This window comes from Moschus berezovskii, chromosome 27 (genome assembly GCF_049115385.1).
Source record: "Moschus berezovskii isolate FMDL1 chromosome 27, NW_MosBer_1.0, whole genome shotgun sequence".
NCBI lineage: Eukaryota > Metazoa > Chordata > Mammalia > Artiodactyla > Moschidae > Moschus > Moschus berezovskii.
In genome coordinates, this window is record NC_142486.1 from 39,733,143 (window position 1) to 39,751,099 (window position 17,957).

The 17,957-nt window shown below is 55.8% G+C and overlaps 12 non-coding genes across 12 annotated transcripts; 1 reads left to right on the plus strand and 11 right to left on the minus strand.

Annotated features, from left to right (window-relative positions):
- Positions 1–412: 412 nt before the first annotated feature.
- Positions 413–485, minus strand: TRNAK-CUU (transfer RNA lysine (anticodon CUU)). The gene has a single exon. It is a non-coding gene; the product is annotated as a tRNA-Lys (tRNA).
- Positions 486–919: 434 nt separating this feature from the next.
- TRNAP-UGG (transfer RNA proline (anticodon UGG)) lies at positions 920–991 on the minus strand. The gene has a single exon. It is a non-coding gene; the product is annotated as a tRNA-Pro (tRNA).
- A 1,149-nt stretch (positions 992–2,140) lies between these two features.
- TRNAK-CUU (transfer RNA lysine (anticodon CUU)) lies at positions 2,141–2,213 on the minus strand. The gene has a single exon. It is a non-coding gene; the product is annotated as a tRNA-Lys (tRNA).
- Positions 2,214–2,632: 419 nt separating this feature from the next.
- TRNAP-AGG (transfer RNA proline (anticodon AGG)) lies at positions 2,633–2,704 on the minus strand. Its single transcript has one exon. It is a non-coding gene; the product is annotated as a tRNA-Pro (tRNA).
- A 783-nt stretch (positions 2,705–3,487) lies between these two features.
- TRNAP-UGG (transfer RNA proline (anticodon UGG)) lies at positions 3,488–3,559 on the minus strand. The gene has a single exon. It is a non-coding gene; the product is annotated as a tRNA-Pro (tRNA).
- Positions 3,560–4,444: 885 nt separating this feature from the next.
- Positions 4,445–4,517, minus strand: TRNAK-CUU (transfer RNA lysine (anticodon CUU)). Its single transcript has one exon. It is a non-coding gene; the product is annotated as a tRNA-Lys (tRNA).
- Positions 4,518–4,947: 430 nt separating this feature from the next.
- TRNAP-AGG (transfer RNA proline (anticodon AGG)) lies at positions 4,948–5,019 on the minus strand. The gene has a single exon. It is a non-coding gene; the product is annotated as a tRNA-Pro (tRNA).
- Positions 5,020–5,803: 784 nt separating this feature from the next.
- On the minus strand, positions 5,804–5,875 carry TRNAP-UGG (transfer RNA proline (anticodon UGG)). Its single transcript has one exon. It is a non-coding gene; the product is annotated as a tRNA-Pro (tRNA).
- Positions 5,876–9,166: 3,291 nt separating this feature from the next.
- On the minus strand, positions 9,167–9,239 carry TRNAK-CUU (transfer RNA lysine (anticodon CUU)). Its single transcript has one exon. It is a non-coding gene; the product is annotated as a tRNA-Lys (tRNA).
- A 1,174-nt stretch (positions 9,240–10,413) lies between these two features.
- Positions 10,414–10,486, plus strand: TRNAR-CCU (transfer RNA arginine (anticodon CCU)). The gene has a single exon. It is a non-coding gene; the product is annotated as a tRNA-Arg (tRNA).
- Positions 10,487–12,714: 2,228 nt separating this feature from the next.
- Positions 12,715–12,786, minus strand: TRNAP-CGG (transfer RNA proline (anticodon CGG)). The gene has a single exon. It is a non-coding gene; the product is annotated as a tRNA-Pro (tRNA).
- A 1,172-nt stretch (positions 12,787–13,958) lies between these two features.
- TRNAK-CUU (transfer RNA lysine (anticodon CUU)) lies at positions 13,959–14,031 on the minus strand. Its single transcript has one exon. It is a non-coding gene; the product is annotated as a tRNA-Lys (tRNA).
- Between the last annotated feature and the right edge of the window lie 3,926 nt (positions 14,032–17,957).

Consider the following 17,957-nt stretch of genomic DNA (forward strand, 5'->3'; position numbering starts at 1 on the left):
AGAGCAGTCTCTGAGCGAGAGGAGGAGGAGGTTCCGCAGGACCGCTCACTGTCCAAGGGTAGGAGTCTCCATTAAGTGCAAGAGGGTCAAATTCCCAGAGTAGCCTAGGTCTTCACACCTTTTAATTTTGGGGACTTCTCAGCCTTTAAGGGCGCTGGTTCTTGCCTTGTCGTGAACTTACTCTCCTAGCTTTCCAGAAATGGAAGTCTAGAAGTTCCCATGTGAGGCCCAACCATTACAAGAAGTAGACAAGGCCAGGAGAGGGTCCAGCGTGGCTTCCTACGGTGAGCAGGAATCTGTGTGTGTCTGCACCCTGTGCCTTCAACAGGGCACTTTTTAGTCGGGAATGGACAGCTGGGAGCAGAAAACCAACACACGTGGCACTGGAATCCACAACAGGCAGCAAAAACCACGCCCAACGTGGGGCTCGAACCCACGACCCTGAGATTAAGGGTCTCATGCTCTACCGACTGAGCTAGCCGGGCGGTTGGGGGTAGCCGACTGTGGCCAGGTTTCCGACGTTGATGGGCTGTGGACCGCCCCAAACGACAGGATGGAGCAGGTACCAGGGTCAGTGGGTAAGTGGAGTGCCTGGATTTGAGATGGGGGTGGTCTTCGGCTGCAAACGCCAGCAGCGCATCACCTCTCCCGACGCCGGTGCCTTGGCCCCCTGACCGAGGACCGTCGGGTCCAGGCTTGACGGTTCTGAGACCTGCCACCGGCGAAGAACGAGCTCCCGATGCAGAGAAAGGGAACATCTCTGTCTTCCGTTCCTCCTTCCTCCAGCACAGGCTGACAATGTAACTTGTGAGGAGACTCACGGAGACACTTTGGCTACTGGGTCTCAATGAAAAATTTAAAACGACAATGGAAGGGTCAGAGTGGGCCTTGAGACCCGCAAGTGGGGGGAGAAAAAACAGGGCTCGTCCGGGATTTGAACCCGGGACCTCTCGCACCCAAAGCGAGAATCATACCCCTAGACCAACGAGCCGCATGTACCGTGCCGTCTCCCCCGGTCCTTCCGCAGGTGACTCCGGTGTAGCTCGCCGCCAAAGTTCAGTTGTCTGTGTCCTCACCTGCGGACCCCAGGTCGCAGGTTCGCAGCTGCAGTCCAGTTTCAGAGGGACTGTTGGATTATCTGCTCCTCGTGCGGAGGGAGCTGGAGGAGACCCCGCAGCTGCAGCTCTACTCAGTTCTGGCCTCAGATGGAGGCAGGAGACTCCGCGCCCAGGGCACCTCGTCTGCAAAAGGCCTCACCTGGGGACCGATCGGGGATACCTGGGCCTGAGTGAGGGAGGCGGGCAAAACAGATTCTGGAAGTGTCCTATATTCCTCTAGTTGATCAACACCTGAATCCAATTCTGCCCCAACGGAGCAGCGTGACTGAACTAGAGGAGGAAAGGGAGGCGGTTTCCAGCCATGGCTCCCTGGTCCAGGGGAAGGAGGAGGGGCTCAGGTTTTTATACTTTGTTTTTTTAAATTGGGGCCAGTGTTCCATGAGGAGGAAAACCCTTGTGTGCCTTAAATGGCGTTGATTATTGCCTTGTCCTAATCTGCTTACTTTCTTGACCTTCCAGTAACAGGAGTCTACAAGCCCCCATGAGAGACTTAACCGCTACAAGGACGAGGGCAGGACCCAGCATGGCTTCCAATGTTGTTCAATCGCTTAGTCGTGTCCGACTCTTTGTGACCCCATGGACGTCAGCAAGCCAGGGCACCCCGTCCATCACCGACTCCAGGAGTTTGCTCTAACTCACGGTCATTGACTCAATGATGCCATTCAGGTATCCTCCTCTGTCACCCCCTTCTCCTCCTGCCTTCAATCTTTCCCAACATCAGGGTCTTTTCCAATAAGTTGGCTCTTGGCATCAGGGGGCAAAGGATTGGCGCTTCAGCATCAGTCCTTCCAATGAATATTCAGGGTTGATTTCCTTTAGGATGGACTGGTTTGATCTCCTCGTAGTGCAAGGGACTCAAGGGTCTTCCCCAACAACAGTTCAAAAGCGTTAATGGAGAGCAGGAATTTGTGTGTGTCTGCACCCTGTGTCTCCAACAGGGCACCTTTCAGTCGGGAATGGACAACTGGGAGCAGAAGACCAACCCAAGTGGAGCGGGAATCCACAATGGGCTGCAAAATCTGCGCCCAACGTGGGGCTCGAACCCACGACCCTGAGATTAAGAGTCTCATGCTCTACCGACTGAGCTAGCCGGGCGGTTAGGGGTAGCCGACTGTGGCCAGGTTTCCGAAGTTGATGGGCTGTGGACCAAACGACAGGATGGAGCAGGGTCAGCGGGGACGTGGAGTGACTGGATTTGAGGCGGGGCTGGGCTCCGGACGCAAACGCCAGCAGCGCATCACCTCTCTGCACGCCGATATCCTGGCCTCCTGACCCGGGACTGCGGGGTCCAGGCTTGACGGTTCAGAGACCTGCAGGCGGCGAACCACGGGCTCTTGATGCAGAGGAATGGAACATCTCTCAGCCTTCCGTGCCTGGAACTCAGACTGAAAAAGTAGCTTGTTAAGACACTCATGGAGACACTTTGGCTAGTGGACCTCAATGAAAAATTTGAAACGACAAGGGGAGGCACAGAGTGGGCCCTGAGACCCGCAAATGGGGAAGTTTAAAAAGCAGGGCTCGTCCGGGATTTGAACCCGGGACCTCTCGCACCCTAAGCGAGAATCATACCCCTAGACCAACGAGCCGCACATACTGAGGTTTTTGGCTCGCCTCTCTGATGCGTGGTGTCTTGGAGCTGGACCGGCGACGCCAGTGAGGTGGTGCGGAAAGGAGACTCCAATTTCAGACCCACTGGGAAGTGCGTGGTTCCGGGAACGCTGCGCGCGGAGAAAACCCAGAGCTCCCGGGCCGGCAAAACGGACAGAAGCCCCTGCGCTCCGACAGTCCGGGGTCCGTGCCGCCTCCCCTCCGCCCTCGGAAGACAGGCAGCCCCGGACCAGGAAGGGCGGCCGGCCTCTGTCCCCGCGCCGCTCAGCGGTCACTTCGCAGGCCCCTTCGCAGCCGCGAGCGCAGGGGACCCGCTGGACAAAGCCGGCGAGGGACTCCGGGGCGCGCGGGCAGGTGGGGACCGCTCGAGAGCGGGCGGGGGCGCGGAGGGTCCCGGAGCCGCGATCTCTGGGACGCTCGCTTTGGGGGCGACCGAACCCCCAAGACGTGGCCCCCGGTGATCGCTCAACAAACGCCGGCGGAGTGCACGGAGGGGACACCGCCTCCGCCTCGGCCTCCCGCGCTGCTCGCTCTTCTCCCGGCTCCGCGCCCCGCTCCCGCCCCCACAGATCAAAACTAAGACTGCGTGTTTCGGACGTGGGGCCCCCAGTCCCCGAGGCTGACTGTGAGAGTCGCTTTGTTCTACCGACTGATCCGGCCGGACAGCAGCGGTCCTGGCCTCAGATGGCCTAGGCGCGCCTTGCGTCTCCCCGACGCTTCCGTCAAGTTGGCCTTCAGTCCTCCTCCTAAAGAAAAAGGACGGGCTCTTCCGGGATTTGAACCCGGGACCTCTCGCACCCAAAGCGAGAATCATACCCCTAGACCAACGAGCCGACACACGCCTCTCCCCCCCTCCCCCCGGCCCTCTGCAGGGGACTCCCGGGAAGCTCGCCGCTGTAGCTCAGTTGTCAGCGTGCGCACCTGCGAAACCGGCTCTTTTGGTTCTTGAGGTCGCGTGTTCGCAGCCGAACTCCAGCTTCAGACGGATGGTTAGATTATCTGCTCCTCTTGCGGCGGGAGCTGGAAGGAGACGCCGCAGCTGCAGCTCTGCTCAGTTCTGGCCTCAAATGGAGGCAGGAGACTCGCAGCACAGAACACCTCGCTTACTGTCGGCCTGACACGGGGACCGATGGAGGGGCGGGGAGTGGGGGTGCCTGGGCCTCTTGAGGAAGTGAGGAAAACAGATTCTGGAAGAACCCTAGATTTCTGAATCCAATTCTGCCCCAACGGAGCAGAGTGTCTGAGGAGGTGAAGGCGGTTTCCGGCCATGGCTCCTTGGTCCAGGAGAAGGAGGAGGGGCTCAGGTTTTTACACTTTCTTGTATTTTGATTAGGACCAGTCCTGGTGGGCTGCCGTCTATGGAGTCGCACAGAGTCGGACACGACTGAAGCGACTTAGCAGCAGCAGCAGCAGCGGTGTTCCCTGAGGAGGAAAACCCTTGTGACCCTTAAAAGGCGTTGGTTCTTGCTTTGTCCTGACCTGCTTACTCCCTTGGCCTTCCAGAAAAGGGATTCTAGCTATCCCGAATAGAGGCCCATCTGCTACAAAGAGCAGACAACTCCGAGGGCAGGACCCTTGCTGGCTTCCTAAGGTGAGCAGGAACCTGTGTGTGTCTGCACCCTGTGCCTCCAACAGGGCAGTTTTAAATCGGCATTGGACAGCTGGGAGCAGAAGACAAACCCACGTGAGGCAAGAATCCAAATAGGCAGCAAAAGTTACGCCCAACGTGGGGCTCGAACCCACGACCCTGAGATTAAGAGTCTCATGCTCTACCGACTGAGCTAGCCGGGCGGCTGCACAGTCCTGTCTGCGGACAGGTGTCGGAACCTACCGGCTGTGGACCGCCCCAAATGACAGGATGGAGCAAGTCCCAGGGTCAGCGAGGACATGGAGTGACTGGATTTGAGGCGGGGCTGGGCTCCGGACGCAAACGCCAGCAGCGCATCACCTCTCTGCACGCCGATATCCTGGCCTCCTGACCCGGGACTGCGGGGTCCAGGCTTGACGGTTCAGAGACCTGCAGGCGGCGAACCACGGGCTCTTGATGCAGAGGAATGGAACACCTCTCAGCCTTCCGTGCCTGGAACTCGGACTGAAAAAGTAGCTTGTTAAGACACTCATGGAGACACTTTGGCTAGTGGACCTCAATGAAAAATTTGAAACGACAAGGGGAGGCACAGAGTGGGCCCTGAGACCCGCAAATGGGGAAGTTTAAAAAGCAGGGCTCGTCCGGGATTTGAACCCGGGACCTCTCGCACCCTAAGCGAGAATCATACCCCTAGACCAACGAGCCGCACACACTGAGGTTTTTGGCTCGCCTCTCTGAGGCCGTGGTGTCTTGGAGCTGGACCGGCGACGCCAGTGAGGTGGTGCGGAAAGGAGACCCCAATTTCAGACCCACTGGGAAGTGCGTGGTTCCGGGAACGCTGCGCGCGGAGAAAACCCAGAGCTCCCGGGCCGGCAAAACGGACAGAAGCCCCTGCGCTCCGACAGTCCGGGGTCCGTGCCGCCTCCCCTCCGCCCTCGGACGACAGGCAGCCCCGGACCAGGAAGGGCGGCCGGCCTCTGTCCCCGCGCCGCGCAGCGGTCACTTCGCAGGCCTCCTCGCAGCCGCGAGCGCAGGGGACCCGCTGGACAAAGCCGGCGAGGGACTCCGGGGCGCGCGGGCAGGTGGGGACCGCTCGAGAGCGGGCGGGGGCGCGGAGGGTCCCGGAGCCGCGATCTCTGGGACGCTCGCTTTGGGGGCGACCGAACCCCCAAGACGTGGCCCCCGGTGATCGCTCAACAAACGCCGGCGGAGTGCACGGAGGGGACACCGCCTCCGCCTCGGCCTCCCGCGCTGCTCGCTCTTCTCCCGGCTCCGCGCCCCGCTCCCGCCCCCACAGATCAAAACTAAGACTGCGCGTTTTGGACGTGGGGCCCCCAGTCCCCGAGGCTGACTGTGAGAGTCGCTTTGTTCTACCGACTGATCCGGCCGGACAGCAGCGGTCCTGGCCTCAGATGGCCTAGGCGCGCCTTGCGTCTCCCCGACGCTTCCGTCAGGTTGGCCTTCAGTCCTCCTCCTAAAGAAAAAGGACGGGCTCGTCCGGGATTTGAACCCGGGACCTCTCGCACCCAAAGCGAGAATCATACCCCTAGACCAACGAGCCGACACACGCCTCTCCCCCCCTCCCCCCGGCCCTCTGCAGGGGACTCCCGGGAAGCTCGCCGCTGTAGCTCAGTTGTCAGCGTGCGCACCTGCGAAACCGGCTCTGTGAGTTCTTGAGGTCGCGGGTTCGCAGCCGAACTCCGGCTTCAATCGGACGGTTAGTTCATTGGCTGCTCCTGCTGTGGGAGATGGAGGGAGACTGGGAAACTGCTGCTCTCCATTCTTGGGAGGTCCCTGAGGACACCCACCCACCCGCCCACCTGGCCTCAAGTGGCTGCCCTACACCTCGCCCGCAGGCGGCTCTCTCCAGGACCTATCGGGGGTGCCTGGGCCTGAGGCAAAGCAGACTCTGCAACTACCGGAGCAACCCTTTATCCCTGGATTTGATTGACACCTGAACCAAATTCTCTCCCAAACAGAGCACTATCTCTGAGCAAGAGGAGGAGAAGGAGGAGGTTCCCTGGGAAGGCTCACTGGTTCAGGGGTGAGTGAAAGTTGCTCAATCGTGTCCGACTCTTTGTGACCCCATGGATTATACAGTCCGTGGAATTCTCCAGGCCAGAATACTGGATCCATAAGCCATTCCATTCTCCAAGGGATCTTCCCAACCCAGGGAGACAACCCAGGTCTCCTGCATAGCAGGCGGATTCTTTAACAGCTGAGCCACTAGGAGTCTCCATTAGGAGCAAAAGGGTCAAATTCCGGGGGCAGCCTAGGTCTTCACACTTTTTAATTTGGAGGGGCTTGTCAGCCTTAACGGGCATTGGTTCTGGCCTTGTCCTGAACTCCTTACTCCCCTCGCCTTCCAGAAATGGGAGTCTACAAGCCCCCACGAGAGGCCAGACTCTCAAAGGAGAGGATGACAACAAGGGCAGGACCCAGCATAGCAGCCTATGGTGATCAGGAATTTATGTGTTTCCACTCACTGAGCCTCTAACAGGGCAGTTTTCAGTCGGGAGTGGACAGCTGGGAGCAGAAAACTAGCTCATGTTGGACAGGAATCCACAATAGACAGAAAAAGAAAAAAGGCAGTGTAAAAGTCGCCCAAGGTGGGGCTCAAATCCACGACGACCCTGAGATTAAGCTAGCCAGGCAACTGCACTTTGCTGCCTGCCGCTAAATTTCCAAAGGTGACTGGCTATGGACCACTCCAAATGACAGGACGGGGAAGGCCTGGGGTGAGCGGGGACGTGGAGTCCTCTCCGGGCATTCTGAGTGTCTAGACTGCCTAGAATCTGTGGTGTTCTCAGACAGTGGAGGAGCTGTGCGGGGCTGTGGTGGAGCTCGGTAGTGATGGATGGACGGTCGGTTGGCTGGTGACTCAGTGGCGGCCAGAAGCCCTGCGGCACAGACAGAACTCAGGGCAGACCCACGTGGGATGATCTCACAACGTATAGATGGACACTTGGCCCCAAATGAGGATGGGCCCACCTCGTTGCTGTTGCCAAATATCTGTTAAAGCCGCGTCTGGGCTCAGGATGATGCCAGGGTCTGCTTCAGATCATGGTATTTTCAGCTGCACACGTGGCCCTCAACCCGAGCCACCAAAGTCAGAGGCAGCCTGAGACCCCGGATGTTGCCTGCTGCTGAGTTGAATCCAGTCTTTCTCTGGGCTTTGACACAGCCTGAGGCCCACATGTTGACTCCAGTCCCCACCATGAGGCCAGGGGACATGGGTGCATCAGCTTGAGGTGGCGACAGGAATATGATGACACAGCTCCTGCCTCAGGGCGATTGAAAGCAGGCCTGACCCGTGGGTTCCTTCTGCCAAAATATTTTGCTGAGCCCCGACCAACTCAGAGTCCAGTTGAATCACTGATCCGGCTGGATCAGAGTCCCGACCGGATCAGAGTCCAGTCGGATAACTGATCGGAACCCTCAGGATCCAGAGATAAGAGGCTGCCATCTGGGACAAGACTCCAGGTTTCTGCCCAAAATGAGGTGGAAGAATGTGAGGTACAGGGGCAAGAGGGGGCCCAGGGAGCTGGGAGGGACCTCGGGGAGAAAACCAGTGCTTCCAGCAGCCCAGAGTTGCCTGGCTCAGGGAGGTGGCCTGGGGTGTGCAGACAGGATGGAAGCTCAGGCAAGAGTTAGTTCTGCAGTCTTGAGACATTGTTCTAAATGCTTTACCAAAAAATTAAGTAACTTAATATCCCAAACAAATCTTTGAGGCATGAGCTGCTATTATCCCCACGCTACAGATGGGGCCCTTGAGAGGCCCTTGAGAGCCCAGGCTTGGTGGGTCCAGATCTGTGAAATCCAGATGGGGAATAGAGGAGCCTGGTCCTGCAACCCTCCCCCAACCCTAAAAGAACTGCCCAGGATTTGTATCCTGAACCACTCACACCTAGAAGGAGGCTCAAAACCCCAGACCACCAGCCACTTGGCTGTGGAGACTTCCTAGATCTCCACAAGGTTACTAGAGTGCTCCTGAAACTGAGGTTCAGGGACAGAGTCTGTGCGGGAAGTATGGATGTGTGTGGGTCAGGGATACGGATCAGTCCACAGTGTCCCAAAGTGACACCCAGGACAAGGGCGGAGGGCAGGGCTCGGACCCCAGGACTCCTTGTCACTACCTACTCCCTCCTGTCTCAACCCCTTTGCTCTCCATCATAAAGTAAAAGCACCTGGAATCAGAGTCTATCTTTCCAGGCACACCACAAAAATATCCTGAGGGAGAGGAAAGGGCTTGTCCAGGATTTGAATCTGCCCGTAGAGAGGGGTAGGATGTGAGTCTCACTTGGTGTGAGGGCACCAGGGGCCCTATGGACCCACCCAAAGCCAACTGAAGAGTATAACTGAGGCACGGAGACCCCAGTCAGTAGGGGAGCAGAACCTGCACCACAGCAACGGGGTAGGGACCCCTAGAGGCCTGGCTCTGTCTTTTCTTGTTTAAGACACACCCTCCCTGCTCCCTCAGCCCAGAATGTCTCCTGAGGGGAAAATCACACCCCAAATCGGGGTCCTCTCTTCCTCCTCATAGAATAAGGTGACTAGGACTTAGTTTTCTCAGAAAAGTGAAAGTCGCTTAGTCGTGTCTGACTCTTTGCGACCCTCCGTGGACTACACAGTCCTTGGAATTCTCCGGCAAAAATACTGGAACCATAAACTGTTCCCTTCTCCAGGGGATCTGCCCAACCCAGGGACAGAACTCAGGTCTACCCACATTACAGGTGGTTTCTTTACCCGCTGAGCCACCAGGGAAGCCCTTTCTCAGGAAGATCTCTCCAAACCGGATTCGGAGTTACTGAAAAGCCTATGCAAGAGACTGGGGCCCCCAAAATAGGAAGCCCGCCCAACGTGGGGCTCGAACCCACGACCCTGAGATTAAGAGTCTCATGCTCTACCGACTGAGCTAGCCGGGCGCTGCCAGGGCGGGAGGAGCCCAGGTGACTGGCCGGCTACTGCTACCCAGCCTTTTCTTCCCATTTTCTATCTCCCGCCGGAGGTTACAGGCGCTGAATCGCGGAGCTGCTGTCTCCCACTCGTGGCCCAAATTCTAGGTCCGCAGAGGAAAGTCGGGTCCCCAGTCCCTCGCTCCAGCGAGTGGGCCACTCGATGGAGCCTCCACAGCAGACAAACCTGGTCCTCTTTGCTCCGGTGGGGGCGATTTGTGGTCTGAGGTCGCCGAGTCCGCAGCCTGGACGCCCGGAGTGCGAGAAGTTGCGAACTCCTCTCTTCCTTAGCATCATCCCAGATCGGGTCCCGGGTCCAAGCCCGAAGGGCGTCGTCGTGGGACAAGATGCCGCGCGGCTCGGAGGACGAGTGCTGGGGTTCTGAACTCCCTCATCTCCTTCCCCAACTCGGTCCTTGTCCGCAGGTCCCACTTGGGTCCCGTGGTCCCCCTGAGCCTCCAGGTGAGACGAGCAGAGGGTGAGGGACACTTCTTCCAGCAGGAAAACTCTGTAGCCACCACCTTCCCTGTGCCGGGCACTAAAAAGGGGGAGAGGTGACGGGCCCCCTCCTCCTGGAGGGGGCTCCCGAGCTTTCCCGGCTTGCCCCTCCTGAAAGCGACCGCGTCTGGAAACTTGGGGATGCTCAAGACTGGCGTGAAGGGCCCGTTGCCCCCAAGGCCAGCACCGTACCCTTAAACCAAAGAGCCAGAAGGAAGATGACGCATTCTGGTCCTTGGTCGCCCTGACACCGCCCCTCCTCCCCTCCCCGCCCCTACCCCCCGCAACTAGGGCACAGGCGGGGTTCTCTGCTCCGAGAGAAAGGACCTGGGGGAAGTTTCGGTGCCGATACCCCGAAGGGGAGGGTGAGGTTAGGCTTGGCGTTCTAGGGTCCGGGGTTCGGCGATACACACGCAGGACGGCTTCCATCACCACCCCCACCTCCACCCCGACTCCCTCCTGCATCCCCACCAGGCGCGGGGGGACTTCGGCGCCTCTGGGTACCGGGCACAAGGGTGCCTATATCCCAAGCCTGTGCTTGTCCCTAAACAAAAGAACCAGCGCAGCAAAATACTGGAACAGAAGTCTCGCCCTGGAAGTGTAGAAGGGGCGGGTCCTGGACAGGAAGCGAGCGCCTAGAGAGCATGCCCCGGTGGCCTAATGGAGAAGGCACTGGCCTCCTAAGCCAGGGATTGTGGGTTCGAGTCCCACCCGGGGTAATCGGTCGCATTTTGGCATCTGTATGTTGGGGTGGTTTCTGTCAGCAAAAACTGTTGTCAAGCACATCTCTGAGAGCTGCACCTTCTAGGACCGCCAAAGTTGGAGGACGGGTGTTTCTTCACATCGGTGAAAGTGAGGAAGGAAGGGAGCTGGCTAGAGGGTAAGGGACATGTCACAGAGGAGCAAGATCTTTAAAGTTCTGATATGTCTTTAAACTATCTAGAATATTTACGGTTAAAAATCAATGTGCTTTTTATAGACTGAAAAAGACCATATGATCATCTCAATACACGCAGTGTACACTTGACAAGTCCAACCTCCATTCCTGATTTTAAAAAACTCTCAGCAAACTGGTGTTTGAGGGGTAGAAGGAAGAGATAACAAAGTCACAAGAAAAATGTTGAGGATGATGAATTTGTTCATTATTTTGACTCTGGTGATGGTTTGGGAGTACACAAAGGTCAAAATGAATGAAATCGTGTACTTCAAATGTGTTGCTGCTACTGCTGCTGCTGCTAAGTCACTTCAGTCGTGTCCGACTCTGTGTGACCCCATAGACGGAAGCCCACCAGGCTCCCCAATCCCTGGGATTCTCCAGGCAAGAACACTGGAGTGGGTTGCCATTTCCTTCTCCAATGTGTGGAAGTGAAAGGTGAAAGTGAAGTCGCTCAGTCGTGTCCGACCCTTAGCAACCCCACGGACTGCAGCCTACCAGGCTCCTCCATCCATGGGATTTTCTAGGCAAGAGTACTGGAGTGGCTTGCCATTGCCTTCTTCGTCAAATGTGTTACACTCTATTATATAAAAACTTTTTTAAAAAAATTGAAGAATAACTGATGTACAATATTATATGTTACAGGTGTACAATATAGTGAGTCACAATTTTAAAGATTATACTTCATTCATAATTACTAGAAAAACTGACTTTATTCCCTGTGTGATACAGTATATCACTGTAGCTTATTTTGTTCATAATAGTTTCCACCCTTACTCCAAGTGTCCCTTTCCCTGTTCCATCTCCCCACTGGTAGCCATTGGCTTTTTCTCTAAATATCTGTGAGTGAGTCTGAATAAAGCTTTTTTTTTTTCTTTTTTTAATGACCACAAATTATTTGACACTCTTTGCAATGAGGAGTGGGGGGTCTTTGGAATGACCCCACTGGAACCTCAGTGAACTGTGACTGTGACATCTTCATATAATAATGTAGGGTTGAAGTGACACTGTAGCACCTTCAGGGTTGGATTATAAACGGCTGCAGCTTCCATCTTGTCCAGTAGAACACATACGTGGGATTCCAAGTTGCCAGGTAAGAAATTCAATCAGCTAAACTAAAAGTTGGCAAATATATTTTTTCTTTATTTTTTGATTGTAAGATAATTGCTTAACAGTGTTGTGTTGGTTTCTGCCCTGCAATAATGTAAATCAGTCATATATATATATGAAGGAAATGGCAACCCACTCCAGTACTCTTGCCTGGAAAATTCCATTGATGGAGGAGCCTGGTAGGCTATGGTCCATGGGGTCACAGAGTCGGAAGCGACTGAGAGACTTCACTTTCTTTCTTTCTACAGTTCCTTTTGGAGAAGGACATGGCAACCCACTTCAGTGTTCTTGCCTGGAGAATCCCATGGATGGAGGGGCCTGGTGGGCTACAATATATGGGGTTGCAAAGAATCGGACACCACCAAGCAACTAACACACACACATACACATATGTATAAACCTCCCTTCCAAAGGTGAATGTATGTAGTGGAAGAATTTTGAATTCTGGAACAAAAGAAGAATGCCTTCTATCTAATTTCTATTTAAGATCTTATTAGAAGTCGGATCTTAGGTGCTCTATTGGGGATCAACCCGAGACTCCAGCAATGAAAACGGCGAATCTTGATTAACCACTGGACCACCAGGGAATTCCCACAGATTTTTAAAATAGTAATAAAAAGGTAAAATTAAGTGTAGTATATTTTAACTAAACCAATGTATCTAAAGTATCATTTCAACAAGTTATCAGACCTCTTATTTTGTTTGGATAGAGTCTTCAAAAGCCAATGCGTATTTTTACACCTTTGCCAGCGCATCTTGGACCAGCCGGAGGAAACCAGTGTCCAGTCGGGAAAGAGCTGCGTGCGGGGAAGGAAGAACTGAGCAGAGCTGTGCGTGGGGGCAGGGACCGTTAGGTTAGGTTCCTGGGCTCCAAAACAATGGATAAGCCAGAAAGGGTAACCTGGGCTCGTCCGGGATTTGAACCCGGGACCTCTCGCACCCGAAGCGAGAATCATACCCCTAGACCAACGAGCCACCCCTGCGAGGTCTCTCTCAGCACTTCCTTTACAACTATTCCTATCCTTGCGCGAGTCAGATTTATTCTGAAGTAGACTGACAAAGGGGCACTTGAATTGCGGCGGGGAGACCCAGGAAACCCAGGCCAGCAGGGGCAGAAAGAGAGGTCCGCTAAGCCAGGATCAGGAAGGGTTGATTCCTGTACCACAGGGGGATTGAGCCCCGCCCTAGGGGAGTAAGCGGCAGAAACATGGGGGCGGGGACCACAGGCTTGGATGAGCGGGAGGGCATCTTACAGGACGAGCACCCGCAGTCCAGGGGACCCCGAGCCTCAGGCTGACAGCGTGGGGCTGTGGATTGTGGCTACGGAGCAGGAAGGCACAGGGGACTGGCATCAAGCAGGCGCCGATCCCCTAAGGTGGGGCCTGTGCCCTAGAACCTCCAGAGGAGGAGGATCAGGGGAAGGAGATGACCGCTCCGCCTTATGCGCCTGGTCCCAGAGCTGCCAGTCTGTGCGCGGGAGAAGGGTCGCGGATCCCCCTGTTGATCCCTAAAGCCCTGCAGGGTGGGAGAGGACCACCTTGGGAGCCTCCTGCGGTTCTGGGCAAATCCCGTCCATGGGAAAAGTAAGGCAGGGTGGGGTCAACAGTGGCTGGCTCATTTGAATAGTTCAGTGGGTTTTAGAGAGTGGGGGTTGGGTGATCAAGCCCTGGGTGATTCGGGCCAGGGGAAATATTGGCCTGTTGTGTAAAAGTTAGATAAAGAGATGACTCGGTGTGTGGACTAGAAATCTGTTGGTTTGCAAACTGTTTACTTCCTCTAGGAATTAATTAGCTGGCCCTGGGGCTGGGAGTCTGTCCCCAGCCAGCAGGCACCTCCAAAAGATCAAACCATCAAAAAATGAAGATCTTCCCTGTCTCCTTCTTTGTGAAAGTTCCATACTTTCTCCGTGACACTAGGTCGTCGTCGTTGTTGCTTAGCTGCTCAGTCGTGTGGGACTCTCTGACTCTGGACTGTAGCCGGCCAGGCGACTCCAGCAAGAATACTGGAGTGAGTTGCCGTTTCCTTTGCCGAGATCACGGTCTTGAAATTTGGCCCCAAAGTCTTGTGATTGGTGTGGCTAGGATTCTGTGAATGCTTGCTTGCCGCATAAGACTCTGAACTCCCTTAACGCAGCTTAACAAAAGCCGCGCCCAACGTGGGGCTCGAACCCACGACCCTGAGATTAAGAGTCTCATGCTCTACCGACTGAGCTAGCCGGGCGGCTCTTTCACCTTTTTTCTTTGAAGGAACCACCCCTGTCCATAGGTCCCCGCTGTGCACAGTGCCCCTTCCAGTTTACTTAAGAAACTGCCAAGGAGCCTCAGGTTTGAAGGCTGCGAGGGGGCAGGACGGCCTTGACTGAAATTCAGAGACTTGCCTAGGGTGGTGAGGGAAAGGGGGAAAGGGAAGGCTGACCCAGACGGACAGATGGAGGCCAGGTGGGAGCGTGCAGCTCTGGGAGGTCAGTGCCTGGGCCCCTGAAGCCCCATGCACGGTCCCGGGACTCCGCACGCAGGAGGCAGCCCCATGAAACTGCCTTCTTGCTTCCCAGATATGGGGTCAGAACCCAAGTTTCCCCCGACCGTCCCTCCTCCCGTGGGGTGGGAAGATGGGGACCCTCTTGCAGACAGAGGACAGGGACCTGAGGATCAAGCTCACTAGAGATGGGTAGCACAACGCGTTCTTATCTACGGTGGTCTTGCGGTGAGTCCCCAGGGCCTGCAAGAGCTCTTGAGGATGAATCTGGGCCCCGTGACCCCTGCCCCCAATACACACCACCCTCCCCACCCCAACCTACACCCTGCTTTAGGGCGGACCGTGTGGCCTGAACTGGAATGACCCAGGAGACCCGCTGCTAGCCTGGAGGGGGAACCTGGTACCCAGGGGTGTGACGCAGTGTCCAGCCAGGGCCACCTTCCCTCCCAGTCAGTTTCTGGAATAACGAAGGGAACTGTGAGACACCTAGAGCCACACGGGGGCTTTGGGAGCCCAGTCCAGGAACCCCTGGGTCTGCCCTGGACCCTAGTCCCCCTTCCTGTAGGGTGAGACTTGGCTTTGATCCAAGGTCAGTGGCTGGGGCTGGCCAGTTGGTCTTGAGTTTGGATCTCACGGGCCCCATGCAGTCCCTGCAACTGGGCCTGGGCCAGAGGGAGGGCCCTGTGGCAGTGGATCGGGGGAGAGGCGACCCCCCAGCCCCTGGGGCCCACAGTGTCGATATCATTTCTCTCTGGAGAGTAAGGCAGATCCTCCAGCCACAAGCCCACCTTTCCTCGGGGGAGGGAGAATCTGGGGGACCACCCAAACGGACTGGGGGAGAGGAGAGAGGAGGAAGCGGACGACACCAAGGAAAAATAGGAGCCCGTATTTGTGGCTTGTTCCTGTAGGGGGTGTGATTCCTGCTTTGGGAGTGGGAGGTCCTGGGTTTAAATCCCAAATGAACCCCTATGGTTAGCTGGTTTTTTTGGGGGGGTTGTTGCTTGTTTTAGGAAAATCTGTCAATGGTCTGTGAATGGTCTTTCAGCACCACAGACACTGGCATTCCAGACTGCCGAGATGAGGGTACACATCAGACTGTGAGGGAGAGCAGACACCAAGGACCACCAGCCAGGCCCCACCTGCTTGGTTCTAAAGAGAACTCTTGGGGTTGAATTCGGGGCCTCTCGTATCTAAAGCAAGAAAAGCACCCTCAGGACAGAAAAGTCCCTGGCTGGTGGTCCTTGAAGCCAGCTAGGAGCTCGGGGCTACTGGCTCAGGCAGACAGGGCCCCCTGGGGCAGGGGGAGGGACTGGACTCAAAGGACAGCCCCTTCCATAGCGATCACTCCCACACCCAGCCCAAGGGGCCACCTGCAGGAGAGCCTTCTGATGCTGGCCACTTCTGTTCCTAAACCAGGTGACTCCTGTACTCAGGGCAACACTTCTGGCCTGGTTTTGCAGTCCCCAAACTGTGTGTGGAGGCACCTTTATGGCATTTTTAATTTTCCAGGGATGTTTTAAAGTTTTGAGGGAAAGAGCAACAGTCAACCTCCATCAGACACCATTCTATGTGAACCACTGGTTCAAGGCAGTTCAGTCTCAAGTTTTATGATGGTATATATATTTATTTTTATTTTTTGAAAAGTTAGGTTTTCTGTGGCTTCTGTGAAAAAAGCAAGCACTGCTGGAAAATCAAGATGAGTAGGAACTGAGGGTAGAGGTGTTCAATCTGATTCTGAGGTTGGAGAAGCTGTACAGGGCCCATCAAGTGCACATACTCCATTAGAAAATAATGATGATTATTTAAAAGGAATATAAAAATAGCATTAACAGTATTCTTCTCAAAAAGGCAGTCTACTGGGTTGAATGCTGTCCTCCTAACACTCATGGTCATCTAGAATCTCAGAAGGTAGGGTGCCTGCACAGTACTATATTTATTAGATGCTATATATATATATCTCCAGAGTCAAGCATATATAGAGAGAGCATCATAAAACTTGAAACTGAACTGACTTAAACAAGTGGGCTTGTCCAAGATTTGAACGTGGGACCTCTTGCACCCAAAGTAAGGATCATACCCCTAGACCAATAAGCCACTGCAGCCTGGCTGGCTGTCCTTGGTGTTGTCCACTTCCTCCTCTCTCCTCTCCCCAACTCCGTTTGGGTGGTCCCCCAGATCCTCCCTCCCCCGAGGGAAGGTGGGCTTGTGGCTGGAGGATCTGCCTTACTCTCCAGAGAGAAATGATATCGACACTGTGGGCCCCAGGGGCTGGGGGGTCGCCTCTCCCCCGATCCACTGCCGCAGGGCCCTCCCTCTGGCCCAGGCCTAGTCACAGGGACCACATGGGGGCTCCCTGTAGACCCAAACTAGAGACCAACTGGCCAGCCCCAGCCACTGATCTTGGATCAAAGCCAAGTCTCACCCTACAGGAAGGGGGACTAGGGTCCAGGGCAGACCCAGGGGTTCCTGGACTGGGCTCCCAAAGCCCCCGTGTGGCTCTAGGTGTCTCACAGTTCCCTTCGTTATTCCAGAAACTGACTGGGAGGGAAGAAGGCGGCCCTGGCTGGACACTGCGTCACACCCCCTGGGTACCGGGTTCCCTCTCCCAGGCTTGCAGCAGGTCCCCTGGGTCGTTCTGGATAACGCAGGTGGCCCACCTAAAGCGGGGGGTAGGGGGGTAGGCGGCAAGGTGAGTGGTGAGTATTCGGGGCAGGGGTTAGGGGGACCAAGGTTTGGCCCTAGGAGCTCTCGCAGGCCCTGAGGACTCACCCCCAGACCACTGTAAAAAAGAATGCCTGTGCCACCTATCTTAGTGACCTTGCCCTCCCGTCTGCAAGAGGGTCCTGATTTCCCCCCTCCCCGCCTTCATGGGAGGGAGGGACGATTGGGGGAAGCTTGGGTTCTGATCCCATATCTGGGAAGCAAGAAGACAGTTTCGTGGGGCCGCCTCCTGCGTGCGGGGTCCCGGGACGTGCATGGGATTCAGGGGCCCAGGCACCTGTCTCTCAGCGCGGCGCGCTCCGGGGCCTCCATGTGCCTGTCCGTATGGGTCAGCCTCCGACCCCCACCCCGCCCCTCCCCGTCCCCCAAGCAAGTCTCTATATTACGGTCAAGGCTGTCCCGCCCCCTCGCAGCCTTCAAACCTGAGGCTCCCTGGCGGTTTTTCGAGGAAACTGGGAGCAGCCAAGCTGTGCAGGGACCTATGGACAGGGATCATCTGTCAAAATAGAAAGAAGATGAACAAGCAGCCCCGTTAGCTCAATCGGTAGAGCATGAGACCCTTAGTGTCAGGGTCGTGGGTTCGAGCCCCACGCTGGACGCAGCTTTTGTTAAGTTGATAAGGGAGTTCAGATTCTTCCGTGTGGAGCAAGCATTCACAGAATCCTAGCCACACCTATCTGCAGATAGGGCTACTGGTAAAGCATCCGCCTGCCAATGCAGGAGACATAAAGACGCAGTTTCGATCCCTGTGTTAGGAAGATCCTCTGAATGGCAACCCGCTCCAGTATTCTTGCCAGGAGAATTTCACGGACGAAAGAGCCTGGCGGGCTACAGTCCGTAGAGTCGCGAAGAGTCAGACACGGCTGAGACGACTTAGCACGCACACACACAAGTTGCCCAGATTGTGGTAATTTGTCAGGGCAACCACAGCTGACTAACCCTGGTCCTGA